Source organism: Desmodus rotundus, chromosome 8, assembly GCF_022682495.2.
Source record: "Desmodus rotundus isolate HL8 chromosome 8, HLdesRot8A.1, whole genome shotgun sequence".
NCBI classification, from domain to species: Eukaryota; Metazoa; Chordata; class Mammalia; order Chiroptera; family Phyllostomidae; genus Desmodus; species Desmodus rotundus.
In genome coordinates, this window is record NC_071394.1 from 31,601,421 (window position 1) to 31,622,919 (window position 21,499).

Sequence of the window (21,499 nt, forward strand, 5' to 3'; positions counted from 1 at the left end):
CACCTGTTTTAAAGAGTACCCCTGACATCTCTCCTTTTGGAACCACGAGTCACAGTAATACAAAGTCATTTTTGGCAGATACAGTTGGGAAGTATTAGGGGTAATCATCTAAATGCTAAGTTACAGTAAAAGCCAGATTGATTTTTTTTACTTTGGCAAATTCCTGGCTGGACAGATGGGCCTTGCTTTGCTCCCTGAAGGCTCATGGTCCTAAGCTGGACTAAAGCATTAGAGGAAATTATAAAGGATTAGGAGAAAAAAAAAAAAAAAGGAACGGATGATTTTCAGCCTGAGATCTAGCCAGGCAAGGCTTTAACCAAATTCCCCTCTCGGATGGTATTATGGTTTGACATTAATCATGTGACATCCATCCAGTGGCGGTGTGTAACCCTCTTGCTGGGATGGAATTTGCTCGTGTTCCCTGTTCACATCTCTGGCTCTTGCTTGTTCCCTCTCTCACTCTCACCTCCTTATCTTCCTGAGTTTGTCATCAGATGTACTAATAGTGACAATCACGGGGCCTTGCCTATTGACTGAAGTGACACAGTTTTAAAAGAAGTCTCTGCTGAACTTTATTGGCCCATTCTCCTCCTGTCCCAAGCTGAGAGCAAGGGTGCCCATTTGTGTACTTTTCATTGTTGAATTGCATGAGGAAATGGTACAGGGAAGTGAGGAGGAGTGATTCAGGTTACACAGGCCTGGGGGAGAGCTTGGTTGGGCCACTCAGCACAAGTGTATCTTTGGAGTAGTTACAGGTTAAACCTTTCTGGCCATCGGTGTTTTCAGCCACAAAATGGGGTTGCTAATAACACCTACCTTTTAACATGTCATACTGTGAAGAGGTCAAGTGATGTCAGTTTTCATTGTTGCCTGTCTTCCATTGTGCAAACATTAGAGTCTGCATCCCTCCATTGGAATGGAAGTCCCTAAAATCGGGGACCACTACTTATTTCCTGCTTTATCTCTCTACTCTCCTCTCTTCAGTGCAGTGCCTTGCCTCTATCCAGGCTTTCATAGTGTTTCACCTTGAATAGATTCTCTCAATGGGCCCACGGGGTTGGCGGGCCATTTTACAGCAAACACTAAAGAGGATAAATGTGCAAGTTTGTTCAGATGTTAAGTGTCTGAGTCAGGACTGGAGTCCAGATGTGGCTCCAAGTCATTTGCATATTCAGTATAGAAAACTGTTTCCCATAGACACAGCCCTTTTAATGCCATGTATTCCCATGCACACTACACACACACACCAGCACACACAAATCACAGGCACAGCACAACCTTCCACACAGCTCACACACATACATAATGAATAAAGCGCGCATACATCGCACATCAAGCATACTACACACACTCACCCTACACATACATACACATTCTTTATCTACAGTATTCTGTTCTCGGATCTGACCTTCCTCCTCACTTATTTCTGACCTTTGCTGTCAATGGCCAACAGCTCCCATGCCTCCCAAGCTTAAGGACGAGTTCAGGATTGTTGCACAATGCTCCCTCAGCTCGAGCGGGGGCAGAACAGCGCAGGCTGCATCACAACCTGAGAGGCTTTTTGTGAAGAGCTACAGTTCTGGAGTCAGACAGACCTGGGTTGCAATCTGGTTTCATCACCTACTGGACGCGTGACCAAGAGTAACTTTCTTATCTTCTAGCCTCAGTTTCCCCATCTGTGCCATGGCAATAATAATGAAATCTATTTTGCAGGGGTGTGGGAGGATGATGTGAGACCTGCAAAAGTGTAAGTTGTCATCCCAGGTGAACGCTGACCCCTCCTACTCGAATGCAGTGTTCACGCCTTCGTTCACTCATGCATTCTTCAGACGTTAGCGGGCATCCGAGCACCATCAGGCACTGGGTACATAATGATAAGTAAGATATTGTTCTGGTCCTTGGAGCCCTTGAGAATAGTAAATTTGTTCTGAAAAGCCAAAGAAGGTGGCATTGGACACAGGGAAAAAAAATGAAAAAAAAAAACCCCAACCAAACAACTCGGGGGGAAATACCTGGAAGGGACTGGATTTGTTGCCATTAGCTAAAACTCAAATGAAGGAAAAATTGTTATTCAAATGATTGAATTTGATGTGGAAAAGTAAATTGGGCTATTTAAAAAAATTCCATTTTGAAGAAGTGGGAGCATGGGGGAAAGTTTTGTTCTTAAGCATCCTGTATTTTGGCTTACTAATTCATGATGAACTTTTTAACACAAGGAAAGAGACAGGAGATTATGAGTTCACTTGGCTAAATTTGTGGGGCCACTGCTTGTACAAAGTGCTCTGAAGAATGCATCGTGGGAGGAGGCAGTTTTGCCATTAAGAACCTTGTGGTACAGTTATGATATAGTTAGTTTATGATGTAGTTGCGAATAGTGGTGCAAGTGGGCATTGTGGTAAATGATGACAAGTGCACAAAGCCTAGAATGTGATGCAGAGGATAAGAAGGGCCAGCAGAGACATGTGAAGTAAGGCAGCTGGAACTGGGGTGGGAGAAAGAAACCCTTGCTTGACTGGTGTAATCATGGGGCCTTTTTGGAGGAAGTGGCATTGAGCTGGACCTTGGAGGCCACTTGAGATTTCAACAGGCAGGGTTGGTTGAGGGAAAGAAGAAGGGAAAGGTTGGTCTACGTAACGAGAAATAACACGAGCAAAGGCAGAGAGGCGGGAGAGAGAAAAATCTGTGTCGAACACTGAGAGGAGTGCAGTTTGGCCAGGATTTTCTGGGAGGTGGTTAAGTGATGCGCAATGTGTGAAGCTTAGAGTCAGAAAGACGGGGTTTCAAATTCTTACTTGTTGGGTGTAGTCAGCTGAGTTGTGCCCCCACCCCAAAATTCATGTCCACCTCAAAATGTGACCTTAAATTGGAAATAAGGTCTCTGTAGATGTGATTAGTTAAGGGTCCAGAGATGAAACCATCCTGGGTTTATGGTGGGCCCTAAATCCAATGAGCTGCCTTTATAAGAGAACGGGGAGAGGGAGAGAGAGAGGGAGAGAGAAATTTGGACCCAGAAGAGACGCATGGAGAAAAACGTGCGAAGACAGAGGCAAAGATTGAAGTGATGCAGCTGCCAGCCCAGGACTGCCCGGAACACCTGGACCATCAGCAGCTGTAGATTTCCAAGGGAGTATGGCTTGTCAACAGCTGATTTTAGATTTCTAGCCTCCGGAACTGCAAGAGAATACATTTCTGTTGTTTTAAGCCACCAGGTTTATGGTAACATCAGGAGCCCTAGAAAATGAAATACATCGGGTTATTAAGGGCAAGTTACTTAGCCTCAATAAGCCTCAATTTCTTTATCTGAAAAACAAGGATTATACTCATCTCAAAGGATTATAATGAGGATTAAATCTAAAGTGCTTAATTTATTCTAAGAGATGGAGAGTGAGTAAACCAGAAAATAAGTTGGAGAGCAGCTATGGAATATGGCGATTTGCAGGCTCAGAGGGTTAGATTTGCGTAAGAAGTCTGAGATATTTTCAAATAGGGGTGTGACAAGTGAAGAGCTGCTGCTTCAGGACATCACCCAGGAGAGCTGCTCTGGCAGGAACCAGAAGGTATGAGACCCTCCATGAGAAGACCAGCGGAGAAGCCACCAGAACACCTAGCCCAGTATACTGGGTAACAGACTCCAGGTAGAGGGAAGGAGGACTACAGTGGGGAAGCCTCCCCTCAGGAAGTCCATTTGAGGTGCTCATTGGACTTACAGATGCATATCTCTGGCAGTGCTCAAAGTTTTGTACGAGGAGAATTCACAAAGCAGTGTGGCCTGAAGGCTCGACAGCCAGTCGGGGGTGCAAACAACAGACAGCAAGAGAGAAGCAGAAGAGTGGGCAGACCTAAGTGTTACCTGGGGCTCTGGTAACAAGATTACACCGGGGTGAGGGTGTGGATTCCAACTTTGTGACTGCCTAGAAAACAGCCACAGAACAGCAAGAGACTCTAACCATTAGTAATTGTCAGTCTTATCCCTGGGGGAAATAAAGAAGTTAGTATTACTTACCTTCTTTTCTTGTAATGTGGCTAGGAAAAAATGTAGGCAAACCAAGGACTTGAGGTTTTTAGCAAAGGAATACTGTTTTTGGCACAGGTGTCTCTGCATGTGCATCCATGTATGTGTGCATGCTAGTGCCCATGTATGTGCATGTGTGTTGGGGAGGGCTGAGGTGGGAAAGACAGGCTTCCAGTTAAAGGCAAAGTAGGTACTGCAATTAGAGTAGCTTCAATAACCAATTAGACTCTCGTCTCATATTGTTCCACCTTCCAGTATATTCCCAAAATGGGGCTGCTGTCCGCGATCTAATTTATTTCAGCATCTACCAAGGACACAGAGTATCTAAGCGGTACATGCCTTTCTGAAACTCAACAACTGGTAACTTACGTTTGCTGGGATTGTGGTCAAGTCAGTGAAAGTAAAAGTGTGCTGTCGTCTTCTGTTTTCCTGAAGTTTTTACCACTGGTTTAAAGCTTAAAAAAAAAAAATCAAATGCAGGAGCACTGAGAGTACTTTCCCTAATATCATCCAAAGGTCCAAGAGAACTGTCTGGCCTGGAGAAATCTGGCTGCCTTTTGGGTAATTTGAAACAGCTTTGGAGCACACTTTCTTGACAGGGAAAGGGTTGGCCAAAAAGCTCATTTGGTTTTTCCCGTATGATGGCTGTAGTAGGAGTTAGTTGCCTTTAATTTCATTTGAAACAATTTTGTTAGATTGTAGTGTGACAGCTGTCATATCAGCGTGCATTTTAAAAAAAACTTATCAAAATTGGTGAATTTTTGTATTGCTATTTGAGTATTGAAGATGGAAGAAAATATGCAACATTTTTGGCCTATTGTGCTTTATTATTTCAAGAAAGGCAAAAACACAACTGAAATGCAAAGAAAGATTTGTGCAGTGTACAGAGAAGGTATTGTGATGATTGAACATGTCAAAATGGTTTGAGAAGTTTTGTGCTGGCGATTTTTTTCTCTGGACGATGCTCCATGGTCGGGCAGACCAGTTGAAGTTGATAGCAATCAATGGAGACATCAGTTGAGAACAGTCACCGTTATACCACACTAGAGCTAGCCGACATACTAAAATTATCCAATAAAGTCATTGGTAAAGATGAAAAATGTGTCTTTGTATTTCATGGAAAAAACATACAGACTTTTTGGCCAACCCAATATTTGCAATGTTATATATGTACTTGTACACACGTACACATACATATGCATACGCACCTACACTTACATGTATTCTCTATGTGCACACAGACATATATTTACACCAGCCTCATTTAAAGGCAGGGAATAATTGTAAAGATGGCAGATGTCTTAAAATAAATATGCGATGAGGGAATTAGAGTCCCCACGTGAATGTTGACACAGGACACCTTATCGGGAGTACCCACGGACACAAAACAAGAAGAGCAAGTATGCGAATGTCAGAAACTGGGCAAGGCGCAGAGCTGTGAGGAGTGTCGTGTGAGCAGTCAGCTCTTACTTGACTGACACATGCAACCAGACAGACCGGAGAGCAATGAGGGAGGAGTGGAAATCTTATTTAAAAATTCAGAGGAAATTGCCCTGTGATTCCTTTATTGGATTATGAGATGGAGCTGGTTGCCTAACATTCTGCGTTCCAATATTTGGTAACAGCAATGTGAGGAGCTTGGACTATTTGAGAAACGATTGGGCAAAAGTAGTTTTGAGTTGAGGTGGAAAACGAAGGAGTGAACCTAAAGTGTCCATATTTGTTTTGAATAAGAACTGCAACCCCATGAAGTGCAACCCAGGTGAGTGGCCTAAATATAGCTTCACTTCGCACTGGGTGAGGGGCACATGGTGACTGTCATGTGGGAATTATCTGAGTCACAGCCAAGATTCTTCTCTGTAAGGATGGCAGTAGCTAATTGATAAGAATATATTAAATGAACATTTGTTAAGTGGAGTACAGGGTGTGGGGCGGTCAGTGGCAGTTCAAAAAAGATGGCAAGAGAAACTGAAATAGAGAAGTTTATTACTCAGGGGTGATGGAGAAAGTACACCACACACTTTGAGAGACCACATGGGGAGGTCAGTGCAGGGTGCAGAGACAGAGGCAGGACCTGGGGCACATGCCTTTATTAGGGTCCTGGGTGGAGTGCTTTGGGGTTCTCTGGCTAAGACAGGATTTGCCAATTCAAACCAAAAAGGGCAGTGGTTTCAGTAAACTGCGAGAGGGTCTTCTCTAAGGGGCCGGGTGGGGAGGGGGCTGGGAAAGACTGTTGCTCACAAAGGCTGCTGGGGAATTTATATCAGGAACTTACATTTGCTTGTGAGACTCGGTGGGCTGTTAACACAGGGCATGCTCTTGTATGAGGGGGCTAGTGTCAGTGTAAGGCCCCCAGCTGGTCACTTGGCCAAACAAAGTGGAAGGAGAAGCTTAGCTAAACTCTCGACAATAATGTGAATTGATTATTCTTGGTCCCACGGTAGCACATGCAAACCCATTGACTCCAGAAGATGACAAGTTTAGAGCTTCCGAGGGCCTGGAATACCAGGCCTCTTTCTCCTTTTTGCACAGAGAGAAATTGAGACCCTGGATTTGCTCAAGGTCACTTAGTGATCCAGTTGAATTGGAACCCAGGCCTCCAGGTCCCAGTTCAAGGACTTTCCACAAGAGCACATGCTATGCACCTGGGCTCACCACAGGTGTCAGGCAGCTGCCTCTCTCCCCGGCTCTGAGAGGAGCTCTGTCACGCTGCCTGGGCCTTTCCCCTTCCTGAGGCCACGCTCCAGACTTGGCCCTTCTCAGAACACCTATCAAAACTTCCTTGTCTTGGGCTCAGGCTTCTGCCAGGTGAAGGAATTGTGGAAGAGGTGGTGATAACTGCAAATATCTTAACATCCAGAGAACACTGGGCTTGGAGTTCAAAGCCTTAGATACTAGTTCTGGCTTTGTTAATCACTAGTGAGCTTTAAAATCCTCACATATAAAATAAGAAAACTTATACCAACCCTACAGCATTTTTAAGATGACAGGATGAAACAAGTAAAGTGCTTGGTTATGTCTAAAGAGTGTTCGAGTCTCCACAGGGTTACTAATGGGCTATGCATGTTTGAGGGGGTATTAATAATCCCATATGATGTATGTGGGATTGCTGGATCATATGGTAGTTCTGTTTTGAATATTTTGGGGTAACTTCCAGACCGTTTTCCACAGTGGCTGCACCAGTTTGCATTCCTACCAACAGTGTACGGGGTTCCCTTTTCTCCACATCCTTGCCAACACTTGTTATTTCCTGTCTTTTTTAATTTGTCAATTACAGTTAATGTTCAATATAATTTACGTTAGTTTCAGGTGTGCAGCACAGTGGTCAGACACTTACATCATTTATGAGGTGATACCCTGATAATTCTAGTACCCACCTGGCCCCACACATAGCTATTACAACAGCACTGACTACATTCCCTGTGCTATACTTTACATCCTTGTGACCGTTTTGTAACTACCAATCAGCACTTCTTAGTCCCTTCCCCTTTTTCACACAGCCTCCCAAGTCCCTTCCCATCTGGCAGCCATCAGTTTGTTCTCTGAATCTATGAGTCTGTTTATGTTTTCTTTGTTGTTTATTTTGTTTTTAGATTGTACATGTAAGTGAAATCTTATGGTATTTGTCTTTCTCTGTCTGACTTATTTCACTTAGCATGATACACTCTGGGTCATCAAATTGTGGCAAATGGTAAGATTACATTCTTTTTTGTGGCTGAGTAATATTCTATTGAAAATATGTACTGCAGCTTTGCATCAATGCTTCCATCCTCTCCTCCTCTGGTACTTAGAGATCCAGCACCAACACTTGGGGTAAGGGGAGTGCAGACCAGTTATCAAACTTCAGTTCCATGGGGAAGAGGGGTTGAAGAACGTAGGGCCCTGTCCCCAGAGTTTCTGATTCAGCAGCAGAGTGGTGCCCAGAACAAGCTTCCTGGGAGTCTGATGCTGTCAGTCCTGGCTTTGCGCAAAGCCAGATGAGCACAGCCTGAGACAAAGGTCTGATACAGCCCCCGGGGGTAGAAAGAGCTCAGTGTTTTGAAAAGCTGGCCTCTCAGCTTCCAAAAAGAGACAGTGTTCTTCTTCTGAGATAGCAACAACATAAAACATATATGGTTCAATTTTCATGTCTTGATTTAATTTGCTGTGGCTCACCATGTACAGCTGTTTTAGAAGTCCCTGTGAACATGGAGGAGAGGGTTTGGCTATTGTGGCCTGGCAGGTATTGCTATGATTTTGGCCTGCTGCCTGGTTTGTCAACTCTTGGTGCCTGAAGGCTTCCGCCTTGAAGTGGCTGGGAGCAGAAAGACATGGGGGCTGGGCAGCGGCCTGTGTTCATGGGGATGGCTTATCTTCCTTAGGGCATAGTTGAAATCTGTCATTGATTTGAGGGTCTTTTGTGACTTTCAAAATGGGTGTCTTTTCATTTTCTCTTGCCAGCTGTCCTCTCTTCCTGCTTCTCCAAACTCCATGCAGGCTACTGTATTTCTTATCATTTCACAAATCCTAGTATTTGAGAAATGAATGGCTGCCCACCAGGACCATAGCAAACCCATCAACTCCAGGTAAGGTGGGAATGACTACTTTTTAAGTTGGCATTTCCCAGGGTGATCTGGGGCTCTCTGAAGACTGGTTTTGGGAGGGCTCAGACTAGCCTTGCTTCCCAGAGGGTCAGGTTTGGGAATGAATGACCCATGTGCTGCAGGCCACAGGCTGGGGCACAGAGAATGAAGGGGCTGTGGTGATGCTCCTGGTACTGAGGATGGTGTTTTCTAGAGTGAACCAGGGGGCAAGAAACTAGAGATCTGGGAGCAGCCTCTCCTCTTCCACAAATGCCACCACTATGCTTCAGGATTGTTTCCTGTGTACACTGAAGAGGGTTGGGCTAAACTATTAATTCAAAAATAAACATTCACGAGCTTTGATTATGCAGCAGGGTCTATGGGAGAGGGATGCGACATTAAATAAAGCGTGTACATGACCTTGTGAAGATGATTTCCAAGGTTGCTTGCCACTCAAACATTCTGCGAGTCTGTAAAATGAGGCCTGACTTACAGCAGCCTTTGACCACTGGGCTTTCTTTCCCATGTGTTACTACTACTGCACTGTGAGAGGCATTGTCCTTCCCACTGTGTGGGGGTCAAGTGACTTGTGTAAGGGCACTGGGCTACTAAGCAGCAGAACTGGTTTAAACCCAGATTTTCTGATTCTCAGTCCTGTGCTCTCTGCTCTGGGGCTTGCTGTCTGTGACTCTGCTCCCTCCTTGCAGATTTTCCCACCCAGTGAAATGATAGCTATCATTTGCCAGGCTCTTACTTTGGGTCCTGCTACACACATTATCTCATGGACTCTTATAGAAATCTCATTTGGTGCTACTATTATTGTCGTTTTACAGAGGAGGAACTGTGGTTCAGAGGAGTTGAGTGCCTTGCAGAGAGTCACACAACTTGTCACTGGCATTTGATGCTAGGCCTTTCTGGGCTGCTATGCTACATTGTCTTCTGGGATCATTGACAGAATGGACAACGGACTCTGGTGTTTTTTGGAGAACTGACGGTTGTGCCTTTGGCAGGGTCCTTTCTGGGCTCCTGCTGGAGGAAGGGGAGAGAGCCAGAGGACTCCAGGGAGCTGGTTGTGAAGAGGCCTTGGCCAGGGCCTGCTATTCGATTGAAGGCCCAATGAGGCCTTCATGGGGAAATATGACACACTTCCAAGCCCCAGAGACATCCTAGGTCCCTTAGACCCAGAGGCCCCAATAGGAGTCAGCTTAAAGGCAGGAGCCCCCTGTCATTTTCCAGAAGGGATGCTGCTGAATGGCTGGTGTGGCTGCTCTGGAGGTTGAGGCCCTGCCTTCCCCCTGTGCCTGCTCTCCTGGGCTCCTTCCTGCCACAGGCCCCCCAAAGGCCTTTCTTCCTAAAGCCTGCCTGTGCTGCTCCCTTTACCCAGCACTTGAAGGCTCTGACAACAATTAACCTCTTGGCTAGGAAATGCTCCCACCTCAGGGATTCTGCTTAGCCTCATGCTATCGTGGGAAGGCTGAAAATAGTGGGGTGTGTCCCTGCTACGAAGATGGGGATTGTAGGTCTAAAGGTGATAGAACTAACTCCCCCAACTAACCACTGACAGAGGGAGTTGGGCCTGAAGCCTGACCTTAGCTCTGGAGGGCAGGGTGCAGAGCTGGCCCAGCAACATGGGGTCACCATTACTCACACCTGTAGTTTGTTTTAGGCACTTTATCTACCACAACCCCTGAGGCAGGTGGTAGGATCTCTATTCTACAAATGAGGGCAGGTTAGGTAACTAGCTCAAGGCCACTAACCTTCTGGATCCCTCCAGTGTGTCCACTGACCCATCTTCCCTGACTCCCATTCTGTGATTTTCCAGACTAGTAAAGTTCAAAGTCAGGTTAACAGTTCACTGGATGTGAGTGAAGCTCAGATGGTTCTTCATGGTGAGTAGCTGGTAATTGGGGCCCTAATTGCCCTCATAAAGTTGACCCTCCAGGCCCTGGGTTTTAATTATCTCGCAAGCAGCCATGGAAAGCTTAGACTCAGTTGTTAGCAACAGGAAGTGTGTGGGATGAGCAGAGGCTCCGAAGGGACCTTTTAAGGTAGCCAACAGCTCAGGAACAGTTACAGGCGGAGTAAGCAGAGCAGCCCGGAGATAAATCCACAAGCTGTGGGGCCCCAGAAGAGGTAGCTTTGATAGTTGGTGAGGTCACCCTCGGGTGACAGATGCTAATGGATGAAGGTCACGGCCTCCATGGAGATGGGCGTGAGGCATATATCTGTGAGTCACCGTGGGAGAGACTCGCAGGCATGTCCCCAACCAGGGACCTGAACCAAGCTGTCTCTGTAACCACCCTTCCATAAAATACATGATTAATTATAATAAAAGCTTCATACAAATGGGAGGCTGCAAACTGGGTTTGCAATTAGCATGAAGAGAAGGTGCTTCACATACAGTTAACTGTTATCTGGCCTGCCTGATCTCCTAAGGCAAATCTCTGCTCAAGCTGGAAGGATTAAACTCTGCTAGGGCCAGAGGGGACTGCAGCTCAGGATCCTTCCACTGGACAGTGTATCTGTGAGCTGTGCAAACCAAGCAGATGGGGAAATAATGAGCTTAATTGCCCTTCTTGCATCCCCTGGAGACCTGGGAAGGTAAAATCAAGCCTATTCTTTTCGCATTTGAAAGAGAAATCATGGGGCACAGTTTGTTTTTTTCCTCAAGGAACCATGATTTTTAAGGAGGAAATTTCCAGTGTATACAGATGATGTGGACCCTGCATGGGTGGAGAGAGAGAAGCTGTGGACTGGGCTCCCCTGGGTTCCTGATACTCCCTGTGACCTCTGGCTTTAATAAATCATGTCTTGATTTTCCCATCCGGTACACACAGAGGAACATGCTGGAGTGTGTGAGGCTTGCTCTGAGCTTCCCAGCCAAGCACAGGCTCTGGGGAGAGGCACCACATCTTGGGGTGGAATTTGATCACTGGAGTGATCCCGGGCTCATTCCAGCCCCTGATCTGAGGGCCCAGTCCCACCAGATAGGGGAGCGGCAGGGTGGTCACGGAACGATAAGGCACTGGCTCTTGGTGCAAATAGGATGCAAGGGGTGGGGGAAGTCGAGGGGACTGGTCACTGGGGTGAACAGTCTGGTGGTTGGTTGGAATTGCATTTAGATGGGACGGGAGGATCTGAATCTGGGAATTTGGAGTCACTTTATTCAGCCTTTAAATAAGGACAGGATTCAGTGAAATGCCACTGCCCAGGAGGCCTGGGAAACTTGGAGTTTCAGGAATAAGTGTCCAGAGTTCTGGCCACCTAATTAGATTTACTCAGCTGGAGTCAGGCAAATCCAGTTCTACCTCTTCTGGGGAAGGTTATTGAACCTTTGGGAAGGTTCAGGAACCTGTTGAGTCATCTTGGGAAGGTTATTGAACCTTTAGATTAGAATGGTTCTCATTTATAATATGGGGTAATAAATATCTCCCTGTTAGGGCTGATGTGAAGATCAAGTGGAGTGATGCCAGCATGTCAAGGCCCTGCTGCAGGTGCGTTCCTGAGCCCTCCAGCCTAATGGACTCACCTTTTCCATTCATGTCCTGGCAGACCCCTCTGAGACCTGCTGCACATACTGTGGCTCGCTTGTCCCATCTCCCCTCCTTCACAGCTCTCTGCATTTTGTGGGGAATCTTTTTTTCTTCTTGATAAGCTCTCACTCTGATTTCCTGCCTCTGCAGAATTTTCAAGTTCCCTCTTTGGTTTTTTTTTAATCCTCACCAAAAACATGATTATTGATTTTAGAGAGGGGACGGGAGAGAGAGGAAGAGGGAGAGAAATGTCTATGTGAGAGAGAAACAGCGATCAATTGCCTCTTACGTGCTGTACCCCAACCGGGGACCGAACCTGTAATCTAGGCATGTGCCCTGACCAGGAATCGAACTTGCAACCTTTCAGTTTATGGGATGATGTTCCAACCAACTGAGTCATACTGGCCAGGATTCAAGTCCCCTCTTCATCTCTCCTGCTATGACTGCCCTCACTGTCTCCCAGCCCCTTTATTCACTAGGAAAAATATCATTAATCAAGGTGGTTGCATTTATTGGAGATAAATGGGCCTAGTTGGGGTGGTTCAAGAGAGTTTACAGCACGGACCAGACAACAACCTAGAACTGAGTGCTAGGAGTTACCCTTCTAATGTTTCTCAGTTACTCCATAGGCCACCTCACTAATCTGCATCAGTTAGCTATTGCTACATAACAAATCATCCCAAATTTAGTGGTCACAATTCTGTTCATTAACAATTAAGGATCAACTATGAAGTTCTTCCGGTTTCAGCTGGACTCTCACATGGATCTCCAGTTAGCTGTGGGTCAGTTTGCTGATCTTGGCTGAACTCTCACACGTCTGGGGGCTTGCTGGGAAGCATAAGCTCTATTTCGTGTGTTCTTTCATCTCACAGCAGATTAGCCCAGGCTTGTTCACATGGCAAGTGAGTGGAAGTATGCAGAGCCTCTGAGACCTAGGCTCAGAACTGGCACTCTGTCACTTCTACTATGTTCTATTGGCAAAGCAAGTCACAGGGTTAGCCCAAGTTCAAGAGGAGGGGAAAAGGGTCCTCCTGTGGAAGAGAGGAACTGCAAAGTCATTTGGCAAAGGGTGTGCATACAGAAGGGAGGGGAGTACTGTGTTCGTGTTTTGTAATCTGCCATAACCATCTTTTCCCCTCAGGGTCTTGCCTGGTGTCCTACTGTTGGATCTTCGGTCTCTTCTCCTGGACTCTCTATAGCTCTTTCCAGATATTTTCTCCCTATTCTAGCTGACCCCGCCCACCCCAGCTCTTCTTCCTATTTGAAGAAGTTTCCAAATTATGCCAGCTTTATTATGCAGAATGTTTATTTTTCTTTTTTGATATTTTTTTCCTTTCAAATCATGTTCACACCAAGAATGGTACTAACTGTGTTGATCAAAGTAAACCAGTGGTTCTTAGCCTGCTGGTCATCAGAGTCACCTGCAAAGCTTACTGATGTCTCAGACATAACCCCAGGTCTGGGGTAGGTTTTGGATATTAATATTTAAAAAAAAACCCTCCTTAGGTGGTTTTAATATGTAGCTAGAGTTGAAAAGCCACCAAAATAAATAAAAGTACCATGTCTCTCTAGATGAATTTCACCCCTTCCTTAAAATATAGCTATCTTAGAAACTAGTTTTTTAACTTCATGAGCAAATTCCTTCTTCATATTACATTTGTAATATGTCCAGTGCATTGTAGGTACATGTAACTGTCATCCTATTGCTGTCATGGGCCAGAGAGCAATAAGGAACGTGGTGAGGAATGTGGACTCCAAAGTAAGACCAACTCATCTCTCTCTGTCTTAATTTTCTCATCTGTAACATGAAGATAAATAAAATTTTTATATCATCAGTATCTGCCTATGTCATAGGATTATTGTGAAGATTAAATGTCTTAATTGTACTTAGACACAAAGTAACTGCAATCAATGGTGAGTAGTATGTAATTACCATTTTATTCATTCAGCACCTCCTAGTGTACTAAGCTCACCCTCAGTTTGCTTCAGAAAATGTGATGACAATGGAGAGGGAAAGGTGGGAGTGCAGTTACACAGGAGCACACTAAGGCAGGAAGAATGCCGAAGAGACATTCCCAGCGTTCGGGAGAGGCCGCAGCTCTGCCAACTCTAGACTATTGAAAGCATTAAGAAAATTCTCTGGCAAACTTGGGTATCTGTTTTCTTTTCCAAGTTGAGTTTTCTTCAGCCCAAACATCATTTTAATGGAGGCAGCCTCAGACTTGTGCAATTACTTGAGTAGTGCATAACTGGCACAGAGCTCCGTTCAGATGTCCTGGAGATAACAGATGTGAGAAGGATGCAAGAATCTGGCAAGTCCCGAGTTGGGTCCAAGTGCCAGCCTGGGGTGGGGGCAGACAGCACACTGAGTCGGGGTGGACGGGAGAGAGGACATCTTGGAATCATAGAGTCAAAGTCAAGAGGACCCTTTGATATCTAGACTCACATACGAGGAGACATAATCCTCGAGAATTAAACATCTCCAAAGTGATATAACTGGTGACTGGTAGGGCTCAGATTAGGGGGAACCCTGGGGATTTTAGCTGTTATTGGGCGCTTCCTTGTCCTGGGCTTGTGGTAGGTCTTTATCTTTACTGCCTTAGTTGTATGTCCCAACTCCAAGAGGCAGGAATTATTGGCTCCATTTTGCTGTTGAGAGACCTGGATCCTTTAAGAGGTTATGATGTCACACAGTGAAGTGAAGAGTTAGGCCACAGCACAGCCACGACACCACAAGGACTGTTGAAGGCATTGGAATGACATTTTTAAAAACTCTATAACATTTCTATTCCCCTTGAAACACATTGCTCACCTCTCAGCAGATGCTTAGTGAAATTATCTCCATGGTATATGAGTTTAGGAAGACCCTGAGTGAAAAAATAGATATCCTTTACAAAAAGTAAAAAACAGAAAGTCCAAATTTGACATGTGAAAATAAACTAGAGCTCAATTTAAGGTTTTAATTTCTGAAAAAACTAGAATCATTTTTGAAAGAAGTGAAAACTTAATGTGGCCTGAAAGAAGAAACAACATAGTATAGATGGGAATGAGCAATGTGATCTCATATTTTAAATAGCCAATTTGGGTTAAAACTCGGCCATCTCAGCACAAGTCATGTATATGGAGAATGCTGGAGCTAAGACATGGACCAGATCTTATTTGGTAAATACAGTATTGAAATGATAAAATACAGCAGTTCCCCTTTGTCCACAGTTTTGCTTTCCATAGTTTTGGTTACTCATGGCCAACCGCAGTCTGAAAATATCAGATGGAAAATTCCAGAAATAAACAATTCATAAATTTCAAATTGTGCACTCTTCTGAGTAGTGTGATGAAATCCCGTGGCATCCCACTCCATTCTGCCTGGGGTGTGAATCATCCCTCGGGCCAGTGTATCCATGCCCTGTGGGGCTCCCTGCATGTTAGTCACATAGTAGCCCTCGCAGTTGTCGACGGACTGTGGCAGTAGTGCGTGCGTGTGCTCAGGGGATCCGTGTTTTACTTACTGATGATTCCAAAGCGTGAAAGCAGTGATGCTGGCAATTTGGACATGCCAAAGAGAAGCTACAAAGGGCTTCCTTTAAGTGAAAAGGTGAGTATAGTACAGTAAGATATTTTGAGAGGGAACATTTACATAACTTTTACTACAGTATATTATCATTGTTCTATTTTATTATTAGTTACTGTTAATCTCCTAATGTGTCTATAATTTATAAATTACACTTTATTTTAGGAATGTATGTATAGAAAAAGAACATGGAATCTATAGGGTTCAGTACTACCTGCGGTTTTAGGCATCCGCTGGAGGTCTTGGAACCCCCCTATGGCTAAAGGGGAAGACTACTTTTTTAGAAAATACACAATTTTACTATTGTCTCTAGTATAAACCAATGTATGTGATATTATGCAAAATATGATGGGAGAATGAAAAATGACAAATTTCAACAGCCCAGATAAGTCTCATAAGCATTAAGACATTATAAAGTTAGAATGCAGTCTAGTAGAGTGGCTAAGTTTTTAGACTTGGGAGTCAATCTTCCTAGTTTCAAGTCCTGACAGAACCACTTCACTAGTTGTGTTGCTTTGTGCAAGTTTACTTATTTCCTTATCTAGAAAGCAGCAATAATGGTATTATGTATATATCTCATAGTGTCATTTTAAGATCTGAATGAGTCAATGCACTGGGTTGGCCAAAAAGTTCATTTGGTTTTTTCTATAAGATGGCTCTACTAGTGCTTAGTTGTCTTTAACTTCATTCAAAACAATTTTGTTAGATTGTATTGTGACAGCTGTCCTATCAGCGTGAATTTAAAAAAACATCAAAATTGGTGAATTTTCCTATAGCCATTTTAATACTGAAGATGGAAGATATACATGACATTTTTGGCACATTATGCTTTATTATTTCAAGAAAGGTAAAAATGTAACTGAAACACACACACAAAAATTGTGCAGTGTATGGAGAAGGTGCTGTGACTGATCGAATGTGTCAAAGTGGTTTGCAAAGTTTCATGCAGGAGATTTCTCTCTGGACGATGCTCCACGTAAACTAGTCCGGTAAACTAGTTGAAGTTAACAGTGATCAAATTGAGACATTGATTAGGAACAATCAATGTTCTACCATGAGGGAGATAGCCAACATACTCAAAATATCCAAATCAATAAAGTAATTGGTAAAAATGAAAAAATGTGTCTTTTATTTTATGGAAAAAACTAAATGGCCTTTTTGGCCACCCCAGTAGTATTATCTTCTTTCCAGTGCAGGACTATCTTATTAGGAATCCTCTTCTGGTCACTGCCTATTGCTGGCAGTGTGCTTTTTGAGTGGAGGCGACCACTTTTCTGGTGTCTGGTCATTACCTTTGCATTGGACTACCTAGACTACCTCTTGTCAGCAATAATTTACCACCAGCACACAGCTGCCTTGGCTTAGCACTGACTGCCTTTGCATTGTTTTTCAGATTAGCCTTGATTTTCAGAGGTTTGGCAAATGTGCAAACAGTGGGCCACTGTTTGCAGCAAGAGGCACTGCAGAGGGGAAGACAGATCCTCCTGTGGGAAGACAGAAGACGGCCGTGTCAGATCTGGCTTGCTCTGGATGTGCCTCTTGGGCTGTATCCCATGGGCTGGTTTGTGATTTTCATGTCTGCATCTGGCACGCCTGTGGCTCTGCCAAGCACGCAGCCTCTTCGTCCCACTTGGAGATTAGAAACTGGACAAAAGCAGGTCTAAGGCTGTCTGGGGGCACAGGGAGAAGAAAGAGATAGGCTGCTATTGCAGCCCAAATACCAATGCAAACTTGAAAAGTGAACAGCACAAGTGATTCTATTATAATCCCTGTCTTATGTTTTTCCAATTCAGTGTTTCCTCCCCAGGACACTGAGCTGTAAATAAGGGTGGTTCTGAGCATGAGCCAAAGACATGGTTTCCCAAGGGGAGTGCTGGTGTGGGTCCCAGGGTGCTAGAAGGGGCCAGTTACAGGTCAAAAAGCAGCCTGGCTGTTGGCTCCTTGCCTCTTAGTGGCTCTTTGGAACAGCTCTGCCACAAGCTACAAGCAACCGTTAGTCACAGTTGGGGCTGGCAGAGATAAGAGACCAGGTCATCTGCCTGGGTGAGAGCCCTTCCAGGGCCTCAGTAAAAATCCCTGACAGTGAGATTGTTAAGAGGGTGTGACAGATTGGGAAATATGTCAAAGTACTGCTGAATCTCTTTAGAAGAAGAGGTATGGTTTGCAGTCCACAGACTTGGGTATATATTTGCATGAGTACTCTTCCCCATGATTCCCCTAACTGGAGATTATATCATGCAACACCATGTAATACTACACACTTACTATCACAGGTTTCTTCTGGTATAGGCATTTTCCTGATCTTTTTCCCCTTACCTCCGGGGCAGCATGAAGAGAAATCACAAGTGATATGGACTTGGAGGAATCGTGATCAAATTTAGATTCTTCTATCTACTAGCTGATGGATGCTAGGGCAAGTCACTTAACTGAAAAGAGTTTCTTCATCTGTGAAGTAGGGATATGGCAATATATACCTCAGAGGTTTTTAATATGGCATCTTAGATAAATAATGACTGTTTCCTGAATCAATGAATTGTTTTCCTCATTGAAGAAGAAGAAATATAATCATACCTTGGAATTGATTCAGTGATACTCTCATCAGGCATGTGGCCCCTTTGGAGGGTTGCACAATAACACTCGTGTTTGGCATTACCTAGAGGCTTTTCCCCCTCATTTTGTGATGAATGTTGCTCCAGTGTGTGTGTGTGTGTGTGTGTGTGTGTGTGTGTGTAAGACAGAAAGAAAGAGAGAGAGAGAGAGAGACAGAGAGAGAGAGAGGGAGAGAGAGGGAGAGGGAGAAAGATTGTGATTGTTAATTTTATCTGTCAACTTGGCAGGGCCATGGAGCTCAGATATGTGCTCAAACATTGTTCTGGGTATTTCTATAAGGCTGTTTTTGGACACACTTAACATTTAAATTTCATAAAGCAGATTGCCCTCCCTAATGTGTGTGGGCCTCATCCAATCACCTGAAGGCCTGAATAGAACAAAAGGTTGACCTCCCCCGAGGAAGAATAAATTCTGTCAGCACATGGCCTTTGGACTTGAACTGCAACCTTGTCTCTTCCTGGTTCTTCAGTCTGCTGGCCCGCCCTGCAGATTTTGGACTTGCAAGCCTCCATGGTTGCATGAGCCAACTCCTTAAAAGACATTTCTTTTCATATAGATACACATTCTATTGGGAACCCCAACTGACCCAGGGATGGAGAGACAGGGAGGACATTTGTATTCTCCGCTTCCTTCTATCAGCTGAATGATTTCACTAGACAACAGGGGTCACCCACTTTTCTATTTCAGGAATAGTCTTTTTTCTTGTGTCGGCTTTTCATTTATTTGCTTACTTAGGATGAACTAAAAGGATAAAACAGGGAATAGATGGTGATTATTAGATAGCACTATGGTCACGTGACTTTTAAACTAAGACCAAAGCCACACACCCACTCATAAAGACAAAACAGAAGACAACTCAAGCCAGTTTCCACTAACGTGGTTCCATTATAATGACCTACAAGGTAAGGATCATACCAAAGCCACACACCCACTCGTAAAGACAAAACAGAAGACAACTCAAGCCAGTTTCCACTAACGTGGTTCCATTATAATGACCTACAAGGTAAGGATCATGCTGTTGTAATTTTAATAGGATAATAGTAACAATAGCTGTCACTTAGGGGTTTTAAACAATTATTGGGCATATACAGGGCTTTACCTATGTTATTTCCTTTAAAATGACAATAGGTTTAGGAGGCCTTCCCAATGTCTTGGGTAATCACTGCAGGCTCCCAAGCTGTAGTGTTAAATTTCCCCCTAGAAATGACCTACTTGGAAAGGGCTGTCTCCAGATCATTTTCAACCACATTCTTTTTGGTTCAGTTTTAAGCTTGTCTTCTCCAAAAGCTCCATGTGATGGAATAAATATGTATGTATGGCAGAGGTCATATTTATCAAGATTCAATGGCAGAAAAGCCAGTGTGGTCAGAGAATGTGTTATTCTGGTTAATCAAATATTCTGTTTATATAGATTTCTTATAACCATATGCAGCTGAGCAGTTGCCAGATAAATTTAATTCAATAAGACGTATTTAACACTCTGCCTCTCTGGAATATAATTGCATTTTGATGAGTCATAAGCCTCTTTAGGATATCTCAGTGCCTTTGGGTCATCTTTACAGTCATCAATTCTCATTGGATTGGATCACTACTTTCTAATCAATAGGATGCTAAATAAATGAGCTTTTATTACATTACTTGCCACAGGGGAAAAGGGGCTACATTTGTCTATAAAAATATTCGCAATGTATTTCAAAGTGATGTGAGACTGATAGCTCTGAGCATGGGGGAAGGTTGGGAGGGGGAGGAATCGAGCAATAAAGAAAAAGAACTCATGGACACAGACAACAGTGTGGTGATTGCTGGGGGGAGGGTGGTGGGTGGAGGTGGAAGAGGGTATAATGGGGGCTAAATGGTAATGGAAAAAATACAATAAAAAAAGAACTGTTAAAATAATAAAAGTGATGTAAAGTGATGGGAAAAAAGGATCTGGGTAATACACTCCCTCCTTACGCATTGCCCACCCGCACCTGCTGGGCTTTCTGAACGCTTTTGCCCTGGATTTGCTGCCACATAACTGACTGAAGCGTGAATCGTCTTCTGAACTCACTTGCCTTCCGTAATAAGGTTTTCATCCTTTCCTGGATAGTGCTGTTGTCTTTATTTCAAGGGTTAGGATTTTCACTCAGGAAATGCTTTGTGTATGACCCCTGCAATAACATCAGCTATTGGTGTCCAAAGTTCTGCCCAATGGCCTGCCAAGCCCAGATGGTGGAGAAAGGGTTTTGCAGGCGGGCTTCCCTAGTTAGAGGGCAAACTAAGTCATTTACCAGCTATGTGGCCCTGAGAAAATTTCTCGACCTCTCTGAACTTCCTTTTTCTTTTCTGTAAAATTGCAGTGTTAATGCTTCTCTCATGGGGGAAGGGAAGGGTTGTGAAGATTCCACGAGGTAATTAATATAAAATGCTTACTACATGGTCTGGAATGAGAATTCATAAATGGCAATTAGTATAATTGCTTATACTTCCCATCCATCATCAGCTCAGATTTCCCTGGTCATTAGAAATATATAGAACCTCAAATCAAGCTGTGAAAGGCCAAAGACGTCCCCACAGTACCTGCAAATTCCCGAGGCTTTGGCTCAAGCGGACAATAGGATCCTTTCCCTCCACAGCCCCCCTTTCTCCCGGGTCACGGGCTCTTGTGTCTGCACGTGGGTTTTGTTTCACTCTGTGTCCACCTGGCCACGCATCCCAGCTCAGGCGTTACATTATTTACACGCTGGCAAAGAAGAGTTCTTATATTTCACTACTTGTATTTGAGTACCTTGACCTCCAAATTTACCTTCTATTCAGGAGACTTCATTTAAATTTTCTGAAAGGCCAAATCCAGAAGGTGAAATAAGAGGATTAGCACATAATGTTCTAGTTGAATAGTCTCATCTCAGGCCACTTTCTAAATCAAATATGCTCATTAATGTTTTAAAGAAGTAAATGCTTTGATTTTTTTTAAACCAGTGATTTTCAACTGATGTGCCTCAGCACACTGACTGTGGAAGAATTTTTAGTACATGCAGTACCTGACTATTTAGTTAGAGGCCCTGACCTCTTTTCCCTCAGACTGTCAAATAAAAAATGACAACAGCCAACACGACAACAGCCACCTGGTATGAATGAATCAGAATTACATCTTTTATTTTTTCAGATCGGCAAACAATGAAGTATATTTTTTGGTTCGCTGATGAATTTTAGTAATTGGTTTATATGTGCCATG